The sequence below is a fragment of the Staurois parvus genome, unplaced genomic scaffold, assembly GCF_062004578.1.
Source record: "Staurois parvus isolate SC_StPar_1 unplaced genomic scaffold, SC_StPar_1.0 ptg001181l, whole genome shotgun sequence".
Taxonomy (NCBI): domain Eukaryota; kingdom Metazoa; phylum Chordata; class Amphibia; order Anura; family Ranidae; genus Staurois; species Staurois parvus.
The window spans coordinates 3,853,031-3,871,925 of NW_028318977.1; the positions used below are offsets into that span (position 1 = coordinate 3,853,031).

The 18,895-nt window shown below is 48.4% G+C and overlaps 10 non-coding genes across 10 annotated transcripts; all 10 read right to left on the minus strand.

The window, feature by feature from the left end:
* Nucleotides 1-1,104: 1,104 nt before the first annotated feature.
* TRNAG-GCC (transfer RNA glycine (anticodon GCC)) lies at nt 1,105-1,175 on the minus strand. The gene has a single exon. It is a non-coding gene; the product is annotated as a tRNA-Gly (tRNA).
* Nucleotides 1,176-3,697: 2,522 nt separating this feature from the next.
* Nucleotides 3,698-3,768, minus strand: TRNAG-GCC (transfer RNA glycine (anticodon GCC)). The gene has a single exon. It is a non-coding gene; the product is annotated as a tRNA-Gly (tRNA).
* Nucleotides 3,769-6,290: 2,522 nt separating this feature from the next.
* On the minus strand, nt 6,291-6,361 carry TRNAG-GCC (transfer RNA glycine (anticodon GCC)). Its single transcript has one exon. It is a non-coding gene; the product is annotated as a tRNA-Gly (tRNA).
* A 4,140-nt stretch (nt 6,362-10,501) lies between these two features.
* On the minus strand, nt 10,502-10,574 carry TRNAA-AGC (transfer RNA alanine (anticodon AGC)). Its single transcript has one exon. It is a non-coding gene; the product is annotated as a tRNA-Ala (tRNA).
* A 901-nt stretch (nt 10,575-11,475) lies between these two features.
* TRNAG-GCC (transfer RNA glycine (anticodon GCC)) lies at nt 11,476-11,546 on the minus strand. The gene has a single exon. It is a non-coding gene; the product is annotated as a tRNA-Gly (tRNA).
* A 1,547-nt stretch (nt 11,547-13,093) lies between these two features.
* On the minus strand, nt 13,094-13,166 carry TRNAA-AGC (transfer RNA alanine (anticodon AGC)). The gene has a single exon. It is a non-coding gene; the product is annotated as a tRNA-Ala (tRNA).
* A 901-nt stretch (nt 13,167-14,067) lies between these two features.
* TRNAG-GCC (transfer RNA glycine (anticodon GCC)) lies at nt 14,068-14,138 on the minus strand. Its single transcript has one exon. It is a non-coding gene; the product is annotated as a tRNA-Gly (tRNA).
* Nucleotides 14,139-15,685: 1,547 nt separating this feature from the next.
* TRNAA-AGC (transfer RNA alanine (anticodon AGC)) lies at nt 15,686-15,758 on the minus strand. The gene has a single exon. It is a non-coding gene; the product is annotated as a tRNA-Ala (tRNA).
* Nucleotides 15,759-16,659: 901 nt separating this feature from the next.
* TRNAG-GCC (transfer RNA glycine (anticodon GCC)) lies at nt 16,660-16,730 on the minus strand. Its single transcript has one exon. It is a non-coding gene; the product is annotated as a tRNA-Gly (tRNA).
* Nucleotides 16,731-18,278: 1,548 nt separating this feature from the next.
* TRNAA-AGC (transfer RNA alanine (anticodon AGC)) lies at nt 18,279-18,351 on the minus strand. The gene has a single exon. It is a non-coding gene; the product is annotated as a tRNA-Ala (tRNA).
* Nucleotides 18,352-18,895: the final 544 nt, after the last annotated feature.

Genomic DNA, 18,895 nt, shown 5'->3' on the forward strand with positions numbered 1-18,895 from the left:
CATATGTTACGAGGATGACTCCCGCTTGGCCTTTTGACTAGAGAGGGGAGGCTTTTCCCACAGCGCTCAGGGCCGAGCCTGAAGAAAAACAAAATCAAAAGCAGGTCATCCCACGTGAAGGTTTTCCTCTGGAGGATGCAGGCATTGATCCCGCTACCTCCCGCATGCTAAGCGAGCGCTCTACCACTTGAGCTAATCCCCCTTGGCTCCAGCACCCACTTTGCGCTCCAGTTGATCACTGCTCTCTTATGTGCTATGCAGAATAAAGTCCACCATCTGTTTTGTGTAACTGTGTTTCATTCAGCACAGCACAATGCAGCATCCCAGTACTATAGAACACCTGCCAGCAATCAACTCCTTCACTACCACCAACAATTGCCTCTCTCACTACCACTGTTGCCAGAGATGCAATCTTGAAGCACAAACCAGTAAAAATCACCTTTTTACCCCCTACGCTGCTTATTGACATGACACATTAGGCCTACATTCCACAGACTCAAAGCATAGCTATATTTCCTCATTTTTTACTACTTGCAGCTTCACATTTAAATGCTGTATATACATCTAAGATCACCCAGTGAAAAACCCCCAGAATGCAATCTGGAAACCAACCATCAGATGGCAGCAGAACACCTACCACGTTAGATAGCTATATCTCCAGGCACCTCCCCGTGTCAGCATTGATGGATTAGGCTCTGGCCGCTAGACACCAAGACAGCCTCCATTTTCCCAATTTCAAAGGTTTTCACTCTTCCTCCTCAGAGCTCCCTTTTTTCTTTCCTGAGACTTTGGACAGCAGAATCCCTTGGGAAGAAGCTCCTTCTCCAGCCAGTAGTGAGGGTTGTGGTGTTATCCATGGAACCCTTGGTGGCAGAGTCACACCTCCAAGCATGTCTGTCTGTGGGCGATGAACAACCATTTCCTTGGGTATGGCCCCATGGCTTTCCATGATGTCATTTGAAGGAGGTGCTTTCAAAAACTTTCACACCGACTAGCAGGTTCTAGACAATATAGTTGAGCCTTGACACCTTCCAAGGTGCTCGATATCGGGGGCGGCGGGGAACTGAGCTACCAGTGGGGCGATAAATACAAAGTGACCATAATTGCATTGGCCGGGAATCGAACCCGGGCCTCCCGCGTGGCAGGCGAGAATTCTACCACTGAACCACCAATGCTCATCGATGGGATCTCACGCGGCTTTCCTCGCCTGGTAGCTCCTAAAAAGTCCTGCTTTAGGCCACGGCAGCCATCTTGGTGAATACATTCAGATGTGGGTCAAGTCCACCCAAAGACATGCCTTCCTTCAGCTGTACACACCACCACAGTGAAAATGTAGGACAGCCCATGGCGTCTTTGAGGCTAGAAAGCCTTTCCATTGGAGAAGAAAAGCAAAGACTGGGCCAGAGCTTTTTCTAAGTACCTTTGACTTGGGGTTGACTTGTCTAAATCAATGGCAGTGCCTATTAATCTACCTTGCCACTTTGCCGGATGGACCCACTCCCCGTTCACATCCGTAGGAGATCTTTAGAGGGGCTCTACATTGGCCTCAGGGGAGACTCTACAAAGTCAATAGGAGCTGCCTGAAACAGAGAGGAACAGATCTTTTCCGCTGAAAGCCTTTGTCCCATAGGACCGGTAGCATATTACATCCTCCTATTTTTTGCTCTTTCTTCCAGCCTGGAGCAGAGTGGCGCAGCGGAAGCGTGCTGGGCCCATAACCCAGAGGTCGATGGATCGAAACCATCCTCTGCTAAGTTGACCTTTTTCTCTGGCAATCTCTGTTTCCTTGCTTAGGCAAAGGGCTTTCTTTCACCCACAAAATGCTTGGATTAATCAGGGAGCGCACCGCAGACAGCCCGGCAACAAACCCACCCCTCAATACGCCAAGTCCCTTACACATGCTGTCTTTCAGCTCTTTGCTTTCACTTGTCTAATCTGTCCATCCTAAGACAAAACTCATACAATATTCCAACAGTCTGAACTGAGGAATTCATTGACATATTCATAGATTTCTTCAGGGAGATTGTTGATAAATATTTCTGTCCCAAACAGAGGATCTTCTCCAACCCAGTCTGCATGAGGGCCACCATATTCCCTCTGACCGTTGACCTGTACAAGGTTAATATTACATCTTTCCATCCACTCCACAAGGGAAGATGTATTGTCTTTATACAGAGTTGTAATCCAAGCCTCGCTCTCAGCGTTCATCACGTTGTTGTCCATCATTGGAGAATGATCTGCTCTCTCCATGGGCCCTAATCAGTGGGCAGAAGGCTAGCCCCTAGTTCCCTCCAAACGCCCTGTTCTGGTTGGGCCTGTCACACTTCTGTGTCAAGGAAGCGGGACCCGATTGTGGTGATAAAACCAGTGGAAACCTCTCAGCTTCTACATGGCACTTGCACTTTTTGCACTAATGGAATATTGTCTCTTGGCCATGGAAGCCTGGCCATGCTTTGGGTAATAGATTGCTTTGGTCCAACACTGCCTTGCGCGACTTCTCGCAGGCAAAGCAAGCAATTTATGCTTTGTGTTAGTCCTTCTGTGTCAAGGTATTGGCTGAAGCCACATCTGCCCAAGAGTGTCAACACCATGGCACATGTTACGAGGATGACTCCCGCTTGGCCTTTTGACTAGAGAGGGGAGGCTTTTCCCACAGCGCTCAGGGCCGAGCCTGAAGAAAAACAAAATCAAAAGCAGGTCACCCCACGTGATGGTTTTCCTCTGGAGGATGCGAGCATTGATCCCGCTACCTCTCGCATGCTAAGCAAGCGCTCTACCACTTGAGCTAATCCCCCTTGGCTCCAGCACCCACTTTGCGCTCCAGTTGATCACTGCTCTCTTATGTGCTACTCCGAATAAAGTCCACCATCTGTTTTGTGTAACTGTGTTTCATTCAGCACAGCACAATGCAGCATCCCAGTACTATAGAACACCTGCCAGCAATCAACTCCTTCACTACCACCAACAATAGCCTCTCTCACTACCACTGTTGCCAGAGATGCAATCTTGAAGCACAAATGAGTAAAAATCACCTTTTTACCCCCTACGCTGCTTGTTGACATGACACATTAGGCCTACATTCCACAGACTCAAAGCATAGCTATATTTCCTCATTTTTTACTACTTGCAGCTTCACATTTAAATGCTGTATATACATCTAAGATCACCCAGTGAAAAACCCCCAGAATGCAATCTGGAAACCAACCATCAGATGGCAGCAGAACACCTACCACGTTAGATAGCTATATCTCCAGGCACCTCCCCGTGTCAGCATTGATGGCTTAGGCTCTGGCCGCTAGACACCAAGACAGCCTCCATTTTGCCAATTTCAAAGGTTTTCACTCTTCCTCCTCAGAGCTCCCTTTTTTCTTTCCTGAGACTTTGGACAGCAGAATCCCTTGGGAAGAAGCTCCTTCTCCAGCCAGTAGTGAGGGTTCTGGTGTTATCCATGGAACCCTTGGTGGCAGAGTCACACCTCCAAGCATGTCTGTCTGTGGGCGATGAACAACCATTTCCTTGGGTATGGCCCCATGGCTTTCCATGATGTCATTTGAAGGAGGTGCTTTCAAAAACTTTCACACCGACTAGCAGGTTCTAGACAATATAGTTGAGCCTTGACACCTTCCAAGGTGCTCGATATCGGGGGCGGCGGGGAACTGAGCTACCAGTGGGGCGATAAATACAAAGTGACCATAATTGCATTGGCCGGGAATCGAACCCGGGCCTCCCGCGTGGCAGGCGAGAATTCTACCACTGAACCACCAATGCTCTTCGGTGGGATCTCATGTGGCTTCCCTCGCCTGGCAGCTCCTAAAAAGTCCTGCTTTAGGCCATGGCAGCCATCTTGGTGAATACATTCAGATGTGGGTCAAGTCCACCCAAAGACATGCCTTCCTTCAGCTGTACACACCACCACAGTGAAAATGTAGGACAGCCCATGGCGTCTTTGAGGCTAGAAAGCCTTTCCATTGGAGAAGAAAAGCAAAGACTGGGCCAGAGCTTTTTCTAAGTACCTTTGACTTGGGGTTGACTTGTCTAAATCAATGGCAGTGCCTATTAATCTACCTTGCCACTTTGCCGGATGGACCCACTCCCCGTTCACATCCGTAGGAGATCTTTAGAGGGGCTCTACATTGGCCTCAGGGGAGACTCTACAAAGTCAATAGGAGCTGCCTGAAACAGAGAGGAACAGATCTTTTCCGCTGAAAGCCTTTGTCCCATAGGACTGGTAGCATATTACATCCTCCTATTTTTTGCTCTTTCTGCCAGCCTGGAGCAGAGTGGCGCAGCGGAAGCGTGCTGGGCCCATAACCCAGAGGTCGATGGATCGAAACCATCCTCTGCTAAGTTGACCTTTTTCTCTGGCAATCTCTGTTTCCTTGCTTAGGCAAAGGGCTTTCTTTCACCCACAAAATGCTTGGATTAATCAGGGAGCGCACCGCAGACAGCCCGGCAACAAACCCACCCCTCAATACGCCAAGTCCCCTACACGTGCTGTCTTTCAGCTCTTTGCTTTCACTTGTCTAATCTGTCCATCCTAAGACAAAACTCATACAATATTCCAACAGTCTGAACTTTGGAATTCATTGACATATTCATAGATTTCTTGAGGGAGATTGTTGATAAATATTTCTGTCCCAAACAGAGGATCTTCTCCAACCCAGTCTGCATGAGGGCCACCATATTCCCTCTGACCGTTGACCTGTACAAGGTTAATATTACATCTTTCCATCCACTCCACAAGGGAAGATGTATTGTCTTTATACAGAATTGTAATCCAAGCCTCGCTCTCAGCGTTCATCACGTTGTTGTCCATCATTGGAGAATGATCTGCTCTCTCCATGGGCCCTAATCAGTGGGCAGAAGGCTAGCCCCTAGTTCCCTCCAAACGCCCTGTTCTGGTTGGGTCTGTCACACTTCTGTGTCAAGGAAGCGGGACCCAATTGTGGTGATAAAACCAGTGGAAACCTCTCAGCTTCTACATGGCACTTGCACTTTTGGCACTAATGGAATATTGTCTCTTGGCCATGGAAGCCTGGCCATGCTTTGGGTAATAGATTGCTTTGGTCCAACACTGCCTTGCGCGACTTCTCGCAGGCAAAGCAAGCAATTTATGCTTTGTGTTAGTCCTTCTGTGTCAAGGTATTGGCTGAAGCCACATCTGCCCAAGAGTGTCAACACCATGGCACATGTTACGAGGATGACTCCCGCTTGGCCTTTTGACTAGAGAGGGGAGGCTTTTCCCACAGCGCTCAGGGCCGAGCCTGAAGAAAAACAAAATCAAAAGCAGGTCATCCCACGTGAAGGTTTTCCTCTGGAGGATGCAGGCATTGATCCCGCTACCTCCCGCATGCTAAGCGAGCGCTCTACCACTTGAGCTAATCCCCCTTGGCTCCAGCACCCACTTTGCGCTCCAGTTGATCACTGCTCTCTTATGTGCTATGCAGAATAAAGTCCACCATCTGTTTTGTGTAACTGTGTTTCATTCAGCACAGCACAATGCAGCATCCCAGTACTATAGAACACCTGCCAGCAATCAACTCCTTCACTACCACCAACAATTGCCTCTCTCACTACCACTGTTGCCAGAGATGCAATCTTGAAGCACAAACCAGTAAAAATCACCTTTTTACCCCCTACGCTGCTTATTGACATGACACATTAGGCCTACATTCCACAGACTCAAAGCATAGCTATATTTCCTCATTTTTTACTACTTGCAGCTTCACATTTAAATGCTGTATATACATCTAAGATCACCCAGTGAAAAACCCCCAGAATGCAATCTGGAAACCAACCATCAGATGGCAGCAGAACACCTACCACGTTAGATAGCTATATCTCCAGGCACCTCCCCGTGTCAGCATTGATGGCTTAGGCTCTGGCCGCTAGACACCAAGACAGCCTCCATTTTGCCAATTTCAAAGGTTTTCACTCTTCCTCCTCAGAGCTCCCTTTTTTCTTTCCTGAGACTTTGGACAGCAGAATCCCTTGGGAAGAAGCTCCTTCTCCAGCCAGTAGTGAGGGTTCTGGTGTTATCCATGGAACCCTTGGTGGCAGAGTCACACCTCCAAGCATGTCTGTCTGTGGGCGATGAACAACCATTTCCTTGGGTATGGCCCCATGGCTTTCCATGATGTCATTTGAAGGAGGTGCTTTCAAAAACTTTCACACCGACTAGCAGGTTCTAGACAATATAGTTGAGCCTTGACACCTTCCAAGGTGCTCGATATCGGGGGCGGCGGGGAACTGAGCTACCAGTGGGGCGATAAATACAAAGTGACCATAATTGCATTGGCCGGGAATCGAACCCGGGCCTCCCGCGTGGCAGGCGAGAATTCTACCACTGAACCACCAATGCTCTTCGGTGGGATCTCATGTGGCTTTCCTCACCTGGCAGCTCCTAAAAAGTCCTGCTTTAGGCCATGGCAGCCATCTTGGTGAATACATTCAGATGTGGGTCAAGTCCACCCAAAGACATGCCTTCCTTCAGCTGTACACACCACCACAGTGAAAATGTAGGACAGCCCATGGCGTCTTTGAGGCTAGAAAGCCTTTCCATTGGAGAAGAAAAGCAAAGACTGGGCCAGAGCTTTTTCTAAGTACCTTTGACTTGGGGTTGACTTGTCTAAATCAATGGCAGTGCCTATTAATCTACCTTGCCACTTTGCCGGATGGACCCACTCCCCGTTCACATCCGTAGGAGATCTTTAGAGGGGCTCTACATTGGCCTCAGGGGAGACTCTACAAAGTCAATAGGAGCTGCCTGAAACAGAGAGGAACAGATCTTTTCCGCTGAAAGCCTTTGTCCCATAGGACCGGTAGCATATTACATCCTCCTATTTTTTGCTCTTTCTTCCAGCCTGGAGCAGAGTGGCGCAGCGGAAGCGTGCTGGGCCCATAACCCAGAGGTCGATGGATCGAAACCATCCTCTGCTAAGTTGACCTTTTTCTCTGGCAATCTCTGTTTCCTTGCTTAGGCAAAGGGCTTTCTTTCACCCACAAAATGCTTGGATTAATCAGGGAGCGCACCGCAGACAGCCCGGCAACAAACCCACCCCTCAATACGCCAAGTCCCTTACACATGCTGTCTTTCAGCTCTTTGCTTTCACTTGTCTAATCTGTCCATCCTAAGACAAAACTCATACAATATTCCAACAGTCTGAACTGTGGAATTCATTGACATATTCATAGATTTCTTGATCGAGATTGTTGATAAATATTTCTGTCCCAAACAGAGGATCTTCTCCAACCCAGTCTGCATGAGGGCCACCATATTCCCTCTGACCGTTGACCTGTACAAGGTTAATATTACATCTTTCCATCCACTCCACAAGGGAAGATGTATTGTCTTTATACAGAGTTGTAATCCAAGCCTCGCTCTCAGCGTTCATCACGTTGTTGTCCATCATTGGAGAATGATCTGCTCTCTCCATGGGCCCTAATCAGTGGGCAGAAGGCTAGCCCCTAGTTCCCTCCAAACGCTCTGTTCTGGTTGGGCCTGTCACACTTCTGTGTCAAGGAAGCGGGACCCGATTGTGGTGATAAAACCAGTGGAAACCTCTCAGCTTCTACATGGCACTTGCACTTTTTGCACTAATGGAATATTGTCTCTTGGCCATGGAAGCCTGGCCATGCTTTGGGTAATAGATTGCTTTGGTCCAACACTGCCTTGCGCGACTTCTCGCAGGCAAAGCAAGCAATTTATGCTTTGTGTTAGTCCTTCTGTGTCAAGGTATTGGCTGAAGCCACATCTGCCCAAGAGTGTCAACACCATGGCACATGTTACGAGGATGACTCCCGCTTGGCCTTTTGACTAGAGAGGGGAGGCTTTTCCCACAGCGCTCAGGGCCGAGCCTGAAGAAAAACAAAATCAAAAGCAGGTCACCCCACGTGAAGGTTTTCCTCTGGAAGATGCGGGCATTGATCCCGTTATGTCTCGTATGCTAAGCGAGCGCTCTACCACTTGAGCTAATCCCCCTTGGCTCCAGCACCCACTTTGCGCTCCAGTTGATCACTGCTCTCTTATGTGCTACGCGGAATAAAGTCCACCATCTGTTTTGTGTAACTGTGTTTCATTCAGCACAGCACAATGCAGCATCCCAGTACTATAGAACACCTGCCAGCAATCAACTCTTTCACTACCACCAACAATTGCCTCTCTCACTACCACTGTTGCCAGAGATGCAATCTTGAAGCACAAAGGAGTAAAAATCACCTTTTTACCCCCTACGCTGCTTATTGACATGACACATTAGGCCTACATTCCACAGACTCAAAGCATAGCTATATTTCCTCATTTTTTACTACTTGCAGCTTCACATTTAAATGCTGTATATACATCTAAGATCACCCAGTGAAAAACCCCCAGAATGCAATCTGGAAACCAACCATCAGATGGCAGCAGAACACCTACCACGTTAGATAGCTATATCTCCAGGCACCTCCCCGTGTCAGCATTGATGGCTTAGGCTCTGGCCGCTAGACACCAAGACAGCCTCCATTTTCCCAATTTCAAAGGTTTTCACTCTTCCTCCTCAGAGCTCCCTTTTTTCTTTCCTGAGACTTTGGACAGCAGAATCCCTTGGGAAGAAGCTCCTTCTCCAGCCAGTAGTGAGGGTTCTGGTGTTATCCATGGAACCCTTGGTGGCAGAGTCACACCTCCAAGCATGTCTGTCTGTGGGCGATGAACAACCATTTCCTTGGGTATGGCCCCATGGCTTTCCATGATGTCATTTGAAGGAGGTGCTTTCAAAAACTTTCACACCGACTAGCAGGTTCTAGACAATATAGTTGAGCCTTGACACCTTCCAAGGTGCTCGATATCGGGGGCGGCGGGGAACTGAGCTACCAGTGGGGCGATAAATACAAAGTGACCATAATTGCATTGGCCGGGAATCGAACCCGGGCCTCCCGTGTGGCAGGCGAGAATTCTACCACTGAACCACCAATGCTCTTCGGTGAGATCTCATGTGGCTTCCCTCGCCTGGCAGCTCCTAAAAAGTCCTGCTTTAGGCCACGGCAGCCATCTTGGTGAATACATTCAGATGTGGGTCAAGTCCACCCAAAGACATGCCTTCCTTCAGCTGTACACACCACCACAGTGAAAATGTAGGACAGCCCATGGCGTCTTTGAGGCTAGAAAGCCTTTCCATTGGAGAAGAAAAGCAAAGACTGGGCCAGAGCTTTTTCTAAGTACCTTTGACTTGGGGTTGACTTATCTAAATCAATGGCAGTGCCTATTAATCTACCTTGCCACTTTGCCGGATGGACCCACTCCCCGTTCACATCCGTAGGAGATCTTTAGAGGGGCTCTACATTGGCCTCAGGGGAGACTCTACAAAGTCAATAGGAGCTGCCTGAAACAGAGAGGAACAGATCTTTTCCGCTGAAAGCCTTTGTCCCATAGGACCGGTAGCATATTACATCCTCCTATTTTTTGCTCTTTCATCCAGCCTGGAGCAGAGTGGCGCAGCGGAAGCGTGCTGGGCCCATAACCCAGAGGTCGATGGATCGAAACCATTCTCTGCTAAGTTGACCTTTTTCTCTGGCAATCTCTGTTTCCTTGCTTAGGCAAAGGGCTTTCTTTCACCAACAAAATGCTTGGATTAATCAGGGAGCGCACCGCAGACAGCCCGGCAACAAACCCACCCCTCAATACGCCAAGTCCCTTACACATGCTGTCTTTCAGCTCTTTGCTTTCACTTGTCTAATCTGTCCATCCTAAGACAAAACTCATACAATATTCCAACAGTCTGAACTGTGGAATTCATTGACATATTCATAGATTTCTTGAGGGAGATTGTTGATAAATATTTCTGTCCCAAACAGAGGATCTTCTCCAACCCAGTCTGCATGAGGGCCACCATATTCCCTCTGACCGTTGACCTGTACAAGGTTAATATTACATCTTTCCATCCACTCCACAAGGGAAGATGTATTGTCTTTATACAGAGCTGTAATCCAAGCCTCGCTCTCAGCGTTCATCACGTTGTTGTCCATCATTGGAGAATGATCTGCTCTCTCCATGGGCCCTAATCAGTGGGCAGAAGGCTAGCCCCTAGTTCCCTCCAAACGCCCTGTTCTGGTTGGGTCTGTCACACTTCTGTGTCAAGGAAGCGGGACCCGATTGTGGTGATAAAACCAGTGGAAACCTCTCAGCTTCTACATGGCACTTGCACTTTTTGCACTAATGGAATATTGTCTCTTGGCCATGGAAGCCTGGCCATGCTTTGGGTAATAGATTGCTTTGGTCCAACACTGCCTTGCGCGACTTCTCGCAGGCAAAGCAAGCAATTTATGCTTTGTGTTAGTCCTTCTGTGTCAAGGTATTGGCTGAAGCCACATCTGCCCAAGAGTGTCCACACCATGGCACATGTTACGAGGATGACTCCCGCTTGGCCTTTTGACTAGAGAGGGGAGGCTTTTCCCACAGCGCTCAGGGCCGAGCCTGAAGAAAAACAAAATCAAAAGCAGGTCACCCCACGTGAAGGTTTTCCTCTGGAGGATGCAGGGATTGATCCCGCTACCTCTCGCATGCTAAGCGAGCGCTCTACCACTTGAGCTAATCCCCCTTGGCTCCAGCACCCACTTTGCGCTCCAGTTGATCACTGCTCTCTTATGTACTACGCAGAATAAAGTCCACCATCTGTTTTGTGTAACTGTGTTTCATTCAGCACAGCACAATGCAGCATCCCAGTACTATAGAACACCTGCCAGCAATCAACTCCTTCACTACCACCAACAATTGCCTCTCTCACTACCACTGTTGCCAGAGATGCAATCTTGAAGCACAAACCAGTAAAAATCACCTTTTTACCCCCTACGCTGCTTATTGACATGACACATTAGGCCTACATTCCACAGACTCAAAGCATAGCTATATTTCCTCATTTTTTACTACTTGCAGCTTCACATTTAAATGCTGTATATACATCTAAGATCACCCAGTGAAAAACCCCCAGAATGCAATCTGGAAACCAACCATCAGATGGCAGCAGAACACCTACCACGTTAGATAGCTATATCTCCAGGCACCTCCCCGTGTCAGCATTGATGGCTTAGGCTCTGGCCGCTAGACACCAAGACAGCCTCCATTTTCCCAATTTCAAAGGTTTTCACTCTTCCTCCTCAGAGCTCCTTTTTTCTTTCCTGAGACTTTGGACAGCAGAATCCCTTGGGAAGAAGCTCCTTCTCCAGCCAGTAGTGAGGGTTCTGGTGTTATCCATGGAACCCTTGGTGGCAGAGTCACACCTCCAAGCATGTCTGTCTGTGGGCGATGAACAACCATTTCCTTGGGTATGGCCCCATGGCTTTCCATGATGTCATTTGAAGGAGGTGCTTTCAAAAACTTTCACACCGACTAGCAGGTTCTAGACAATATAGTTGAGCCTTGACACCTTCCAAGGTGCTCGATATCGGGGGCGGCGGGGAACTGAGCTACCAGTGGGGCGATAAATACAAAGTGACCATAATTGCATTGGCCGGGAATCGAACCCAGGCCTCCCGCGTGGCAGGCGAGAATTCTACCACTGAACCACCAATGCTCTTCGGTGGGATCTCATGTGGCTTCCCTCGCCTGGCAGCTCCTAAAAAGTTCTGCTTTAGGCCACGGCAGCCATCTTGGTGAATACATTCAGATGTGGGTCAAGTCCACCCAAAGACATGCCTTCCTTCAGCTGTACACACCACCACAGTGAAAATGTAGGACAGCCCATGGCGTCTTTGAGGCTAGAAAGCCTTTCCATTGGAGAAGAAAAGCAAAGACTGGGCCAGAGCTTTTTCTAAGTACCTTTGACTTGGGGTTGACTTGTCTAAATCAATGGCAGTGCCTATTAATCTACCTTGCCACTTTGCCGGATGGACCCACTCCCCGTTCACATCCGTAGGAGATCTTTAGAGGGGCTCTACATTGGCCTCAGGGGAGACTCTACAAAGTCAATAGGAGCTGCCTGAAACAGAGAGGAACAGATCTTTTCCGCTGAAAGCCTTTGTCCCATAGGACCGGTAGCATATTACATCCTCCTATTTTTTGCTCTTTCTTCCAGCCTGGAGCAGAGTGGCGCAGCGGAAGCGTGCTGGGCCCATAACCCAGAGGTCGATGGATCAAAACCATCCTTTGCTAAGTTGACCTTTTTCTCTGGCAATCTCTGTTTCCTTGCTTAGGCAAAGGGCTTTCTTTCACCCACAAAATGCTTGGATTAATCAGGGAGCGCACCGCAGACAGCCCGGCAACAAACCCTCCCCTCAATACGCCAAGTCCCTTACACATGCTGTCTTTCAGCTCTTTGCTTTCACTTGTCTAATCTGTCCATCCTAAGACAAAACTCATACAATATTCCAACAGTCTGAACTGTGGAATTCATTGACATATTCATAGATTTCTTGAGGGAGATTGTTGATAAATATTTCTGTCCCAAACAGAGGATCTTCTCCAACCCAGTCTGCATGAGGGCCACCATATTCCCTCTGACCGTTGACCTGTACAAGGTTAATATTACATCTTTCCATCCACTCCACAAGGGAAGATGTATTGTCTTTATACAGAGTTGTAATCCAAGCCTCGCTCTCAGCGTTCATCACGTTGTTGTCCATCATTGGAGAATGATCTGCTCTCTCCATGGGCCCTAATCAGTGGGCAGAAGGCTAGCCCCTAGTTCCCTCCAAACGCCCTGTTCTGGTTGGGTCTGTCACACTTCTGTGTCAAGGAAGCGGGACCCGATTGTGGTGATAAAACCAGTGGAAACCTCTCAGCTTCTACATGGCACTTGCACTTTTTGCGCTAATGGGATATTGTCTCTTGGCCATGGAAGCCTGGCCATGCTTTGGGTAATAGATTGCTTTGGTCCAACACTGCCTTGCGTGACTTCTCGCAGGCAAAGCAAGCAATTTATGCTTTGTGTTAGTCCTTCTGTGTCAAGGTATTGGCTGAAGCCACATCTGCCCAAGAGTGTCAACACCATGGCACATGTTACGAGGATGACTCCCGCTTGGCCTTTTGACTAGAGAGGGGAGGCTTTTCCCACAGCGCTCAGGGCCGAGCCTGAAGAAAAACAAAATCAAAAGCAGGTCACCCCACGTGAAGGTTTTCCTCTGGAGGATGCGGGCATTGATCCCGCTACCTCTCGCATGCTAAGCGAGCGCTCTACCACTTGAGCTAATCCCCCTTGGCTCTGGTGTTTTCTTTGCGCTCCAGTTGATCACTGCTCTCTTATGTGCTACGCAGAATAAAGTCCACCATCTGTTTTGTGTAACTGTGTTTCATTCAGCACAGCACAATGCAGCATCCCAGTACTATAGAACACCTGCCAGCAATCAACTCCTTCACTACCACCAACAATTGCCTCTCTCACTACCACTGTTGCCAGAGATGCAATCTTGAAGCACAAACCAGTAAAAATCACCTTTTTACCCCCTACGCTGCTTATTGACATGACACATTAGGCCTACATTCCACAGACTCAAAGCATAGCTATATTTCCTCATTTTTTACTACTTGCAGCTTCACATTTAAATGCTGTATATACATCTAAGATCAACCAGTGAAAAACCCCCAGAATGCAATCTGGAAACCAACCATCAGATGGCAGCAGAACACCTACCACGTTAGATAGCTATATCTCCAGGCACCTCCCCGTGTCAGCATTGATGGCTTAGGCTCTGGCCGCTAGACACCAAGACAGCCTCCATTTTCCCAATTTCAAAGGTTTTCACTCTTCCTCCTCAGAGCTCCTTTTTTCTTTCCTGAGACTTTGGACAGCAGAATCCCTTGGGAAGAAGCTCCTTCTCCAGCCAGTAGTGAGGGTTCTGGTGTTATCCATGGAACCCTTGGTGGCAGAGTCACACCTCCAAGCATGTCTGTCTGTGGGCGATGAACAACCATTTCCTTGGGTATGGCCCCATGGCTTTCCATGATGTCATTTGAAGGAGGTGCTTTCAAAAACTTTCACACCGACTAGCAGGTTCTAGACAATATAGTTGAGCCTTGACACCTTCCAAGGTGCTCGATATCGGGGGCGGCGGGGAACTGAGCTACCAGTGGGGCGATAAATACAAAGTGACCATAATTGCATTGGCCGGGAATCGAACCCAGGCCTCCCGCGTGGCAGGCGAGAATTCTACCACTGAACCACCAATGCTCTTCGGTGGGATCTCATGTGGCTTCCCTCGCCTGGCAGCTCCTAAAAAGTTCTGCTTTAGGCCACGGCAGCCATCTTGGTGAATACATTCAGATGTGGGTCAAGTCCACCCAAAGACATGCCTTCCTTCAGCTGTACACACCACCACAGTGAAAATGTAGGACAGCCCATGGCGTCTTTGAGGCTAGAAAGCCTTTCCATTGGAGAAGAAAAGCAAAGACTGGGCCAGAGCTTTTTCTAAGTACCTTTGACTTGGGGTTGACTTGTCTAAATCAATGGCAGTGCCTATTAATCTACCTTGCCACTTTGCCGGATGGACCCACTCCCCGTTCACATCCGTAGGAGATCTTTAGAGGGGCTCTACATTGGCCTCAGGGGAGACTCTACAAAGTCAATAGGAGCTGCCTGAAACAGAGAGGAACAGATCTTTTCCGCTGAAAGCCTTTGTCCCATAGGACCGGTAGCATATTACATCCTCCTATTTTTTGCTCTTTCTTCCAGCCTGGAGCAGAGTGGCGCAGCGGAAGCGTGCTGGGCCCATAACCCAGAGGTCGATGGATCAAAACCATCCTTTGCTAAGTTGACCTTTTTCTCTGGCAATCTCTGTTTCCTTGCTTAGGCAAAGGGCTTTCTTTCACCCACAAAATGCTTGGATTAATCAGGGAGCGCACCGCAGACAGCCCGGCAACAAACCCTCCCCTCAATACGCCAAGTCCCTTACACATGCTGTCTTTCAGCTCTTTGCTTTCACTTGTCTAATCTGTCCATCCTAAGACAAAACTCATACAATATTCCAACAGTCTGAACTGTGGAATTCATTGACATATTCATAGATTTCTTGAGGGAGATTGTTGATAAATATTTCTGTCCCAAACAGAGGATCTTCTCCAACCCAGTCTGCATGAGGGCCACCATATTCCCTCTGACCGTTGACCTGTACAAGGTTAATATTACATCTTTCCATCCACTCCACAAGGGAAGATGTATTGTCTTTATACAGAGTTGTAATCCAAGCCTCGCTCTCAGCGTTCATCACGTTGTTGTCCATCATTGGAGAATGATCTGCTCTCTCCATGGGCCCTAATCAGTGGGCAGAAGGCTAGCCCCTAGTTCCCTCCAAACGCCCTGTTCTGGTTGGGTCTGTCACACTTCTGTGTCAAGGAAGCGGGACCCGATTGTGGTGATAAAACCAGTGGAAACCTCTCAGCTTCTACATGGCACTTGCACTTTTTGCGCTAATGGGATATTGTCTCTTGGCCATGGAAGCCTGGCCATGCTTTGGGTAATAGATTGCTTTGGTCCAACACTGCCTTGCGTGACTTCTCGCAGGCAAAGCAAGCAATTTATGCTTTGTGTTAGTCCTTCTGTGTCAAGGTATTGGCTGAAGCCACATCTGCCCAAGAGTGTCAACACCATGGCACATGTTACGAGGATGACTCCCGCTTGGCCTTTTGACTAGAGAGGGGAGGCTTTTCCCACAGCGCTCAGGGCCGAGCCTGAAGAAAAACAAAATCAAAAGCAGGTCACCCCACGTGAAGGTTTTCCTCTGGAGGATGCGGGCATTGATCCCGCTACCTCTCGCATGCTAAGCGAGCGCTCTACCACTTGAGCTAATCCCCCTTGGCTCCAGCACCCACTTTGCGCTCCAGTTGATCACTGCTCTCTTATGTGCTACGCAGAATAAAGTCCACCATCTGTTTTGTGTAACTGTGTTTCATTCAGCACAGCACAATGCAGCATCCCAGTACTATAGAACACCTGCCAGCAATCAACTCCTTCACTACCACCAACAATTGCCTCTCTCACTACCACTGTTGCCAGAGATGCAATCTTGAAGCACAAAGGAGTAAAAATCACCTTTTTACCCCCTACGCTGCTTATTGACATGACACATTAGGCCTACATTCCACAGACTCAAAGCATAGCTAAATTTCCTCATTTTTTACTACTTGCAGCTTCACATTTAAATGCTGTATATACATCTAAGATCACCCAGTGAAAAACCCCCAGAATGCAATCTGGAAACCAACCATCAGATGGCAGCAGAACACCTACCACGTTAGATAGCTATATCTCCAGGCACCTCCCCGTGTCAGCATTGATGGCTTAGGCTCTGGCCGCTAGACACCAAGACAGCCTCCATTTTCCCAATTTCAAAGGTTTTCACTCTTCCTCCTCAGAGCTCCTTTTTTCTTTCCTGAGACTTTGGACAGCAGAATCCCTTGGGAAGAAGCTCCTTCTCCAGCCAGTAGTGAGGGTTCTGGTGTTATCCATGGAACCCTTGGTGGCAGAGTCACACCTCCAAGCATGTCTGTCTGTGGGCGATGAACAACCATTTCCTTGGGTATGGCCCCATGGCTTTCCATGATGTCATTTGAAGGAGGTGCTTTCAAAAACTTTCACACCGACTAGCAGGTTCTAGACAATATAGTTGAGCCTTGACACCTTCCAAGGTGCTCGATATCGGGGGCGGCGGGGAACTGAGCTACCAGTGGGGCGATAAATACAAAGTGACCATAATTGCATTGGCCGGGAATCGAACCCGGGCCTCCCGCGTGGCAGGCGAGAATTCTACCACTGAACCACCAATGCTCTTCGGTGAGATCTCATGTGGCTTTCCTCGCCTGGCAGCTCCTAAAAAGTCCTGCTTTAGGCCACGGCAGCCATCTTGGTGAATACATTCAGATGTGGGTCAAGTCCACCCAAAGACATGCCTTCCTTCAGCTGTACACACCACCACAGTGAAAATGTAGGACAGCCCATGGCGTCTTTGAGGCTAGAAAGCCTTTCCATTGGAGAAGAAAAGCAAAGACTGGGCCAGAGCTTTTTCTACGTACCTTTGACTTGGGGTTGACTTGTCTAAATCAATGGCAGTGCCTATTAATCTACCTTGCCACTTTGCCGGATGGACCCACTCCCCGTTCACATCCGTAGGAGATCTTTAGAGGGGCTCTACATTGGCCTCAGGGGAGACTCTACAAAGTCAATAGGAGCTGCCTGAAACAGAGAGGAACAGATCTTTTCCGCTGAAAGCCTTTGTCCCATAGGACCGGTAGCATATTACATCCTCCTATTTTTTGCTCTTTCTTCCAGCCTGGAGCAGAGTGGCGCAGCGGAAGCGTGCTGGGCCCATAACCCAGAGGTCGATGGATCGAAACCATCCTCTGCTAAGTTGACCCTTTTTCTCTGGCAATCTCTGTTTCCTTGCTTAGGCAAAGGGCTTTCTTTCACCCACAAAATGCTTGGATTAATCAGGGAGCGCACCGCAGACAGCCCGGCAACAAACCCACCCCTCAATACGCCAAGTCCCTTACATATGCTGTCTTTCAGCTCTTTGCTTTCACTTGTCTAATCTGTCCATCCTAAGACAAAACTCATACAATATTCCAACAGTCTGAACTGTGGAATTCATTGACATATTCATAGATTTCTTGAGGGAGATTGTTGATAAATATTTCTGTCCCAAACAGAGGATCTTCTCCAACCCAGTCTGCATGAGGGCCACCATATTCCCTCTGACCGTTGACCTGTACAAGGTTAATATTACATCTTTCCATCCACTCCATAAGGGAAGATGTATTGTCTTTATACAGAGTTGTAATCCAAGCCTCGCTCTCAGCGTTCATCACGTTGTTGTCCATCATTGGAGAATGATCTGCTCTCTCCATGGGCCCTAATCAGTGGGCAGAAGGCTAGCCCCTAGTTCCCTCCAAACGCCCTGTTCTGGTTGGGTCTGTCACACTTCTGTGTCAAGGAAGCGGGACCCGATTGTGGTGATAAAACCAGTGGAAACCTCTCAGCTTCTACATGGCACTTGCACTTTTTGCACTAATGGAATATTGTCTCTTGGCCATGGAAGCCTGGCCATGCTTTGGGTAATAGATTGCTTTGGTCCAACACTGCCTTGCGCGACTTCTCGCAGGCAAAGCAAGCAATTTATGCTTTGTGTTAGTCCTTCTGTGTCAAGGTATTGGCTGAAGCCACATCTGCCCAAGAGTGTCAACACCATGGCACATGTTACGAGGATGACTCCCGCTTGGCCTTTTGACTAGAGAGGGGAGGCTTTTCCCACAGCGCTCAGGGCCGAGCCTGAAGAAAAACAAAATCAAAAGCAGGTCACCCCACGTGAAGGTTTTCCTCTGGAGGATGCGGGCATTGATCCCGCTACCTCTCGCATGCTAAGCGAGCGCTCTACCACTTGAGCTAATCCCCCTTGGCTCCAGCACCCACTTTGCGCTCCAGTTGATCACTGCTCTCTTATGTGCTACGCAGAATAAAGTCCACCATCTGTTTTGTGTAACTGTGTTTCATTCAGCACAGCACAATGCAGCATCCCAGTACTATAGAACACCTGCCAGCAATCAACTCCTTCACTACCACCAACAATTGCCTCTCTCACTACCACTGTTGCCAGAGATGCAATCTTGAAGCACAAAGGAGTAAAAATCACCTTTTTACCCCCTACGCTGCTTATTCACATGACACATTAGGCCTACATTCCACAGACTCAAAGCATAGCTATATTTCTTCATTTTTTACTACTTGCAGCTTCACATTTAAATGCTGTATATACATCTAAGATCACCCAGTGAAAAACCCCCAGAATGCAATCTGGAAACCAACCATCAGATGGCAGCAGAACACCTACCACGTTAGATAGCTATATCTCCAGGCACCTCCCCGTGTCAGCATTGATGGCTTAGGCTCTGGCCGCTAGACACCAAGACAGCCTCCATTTTGCCAATTTCAAAGGTTTT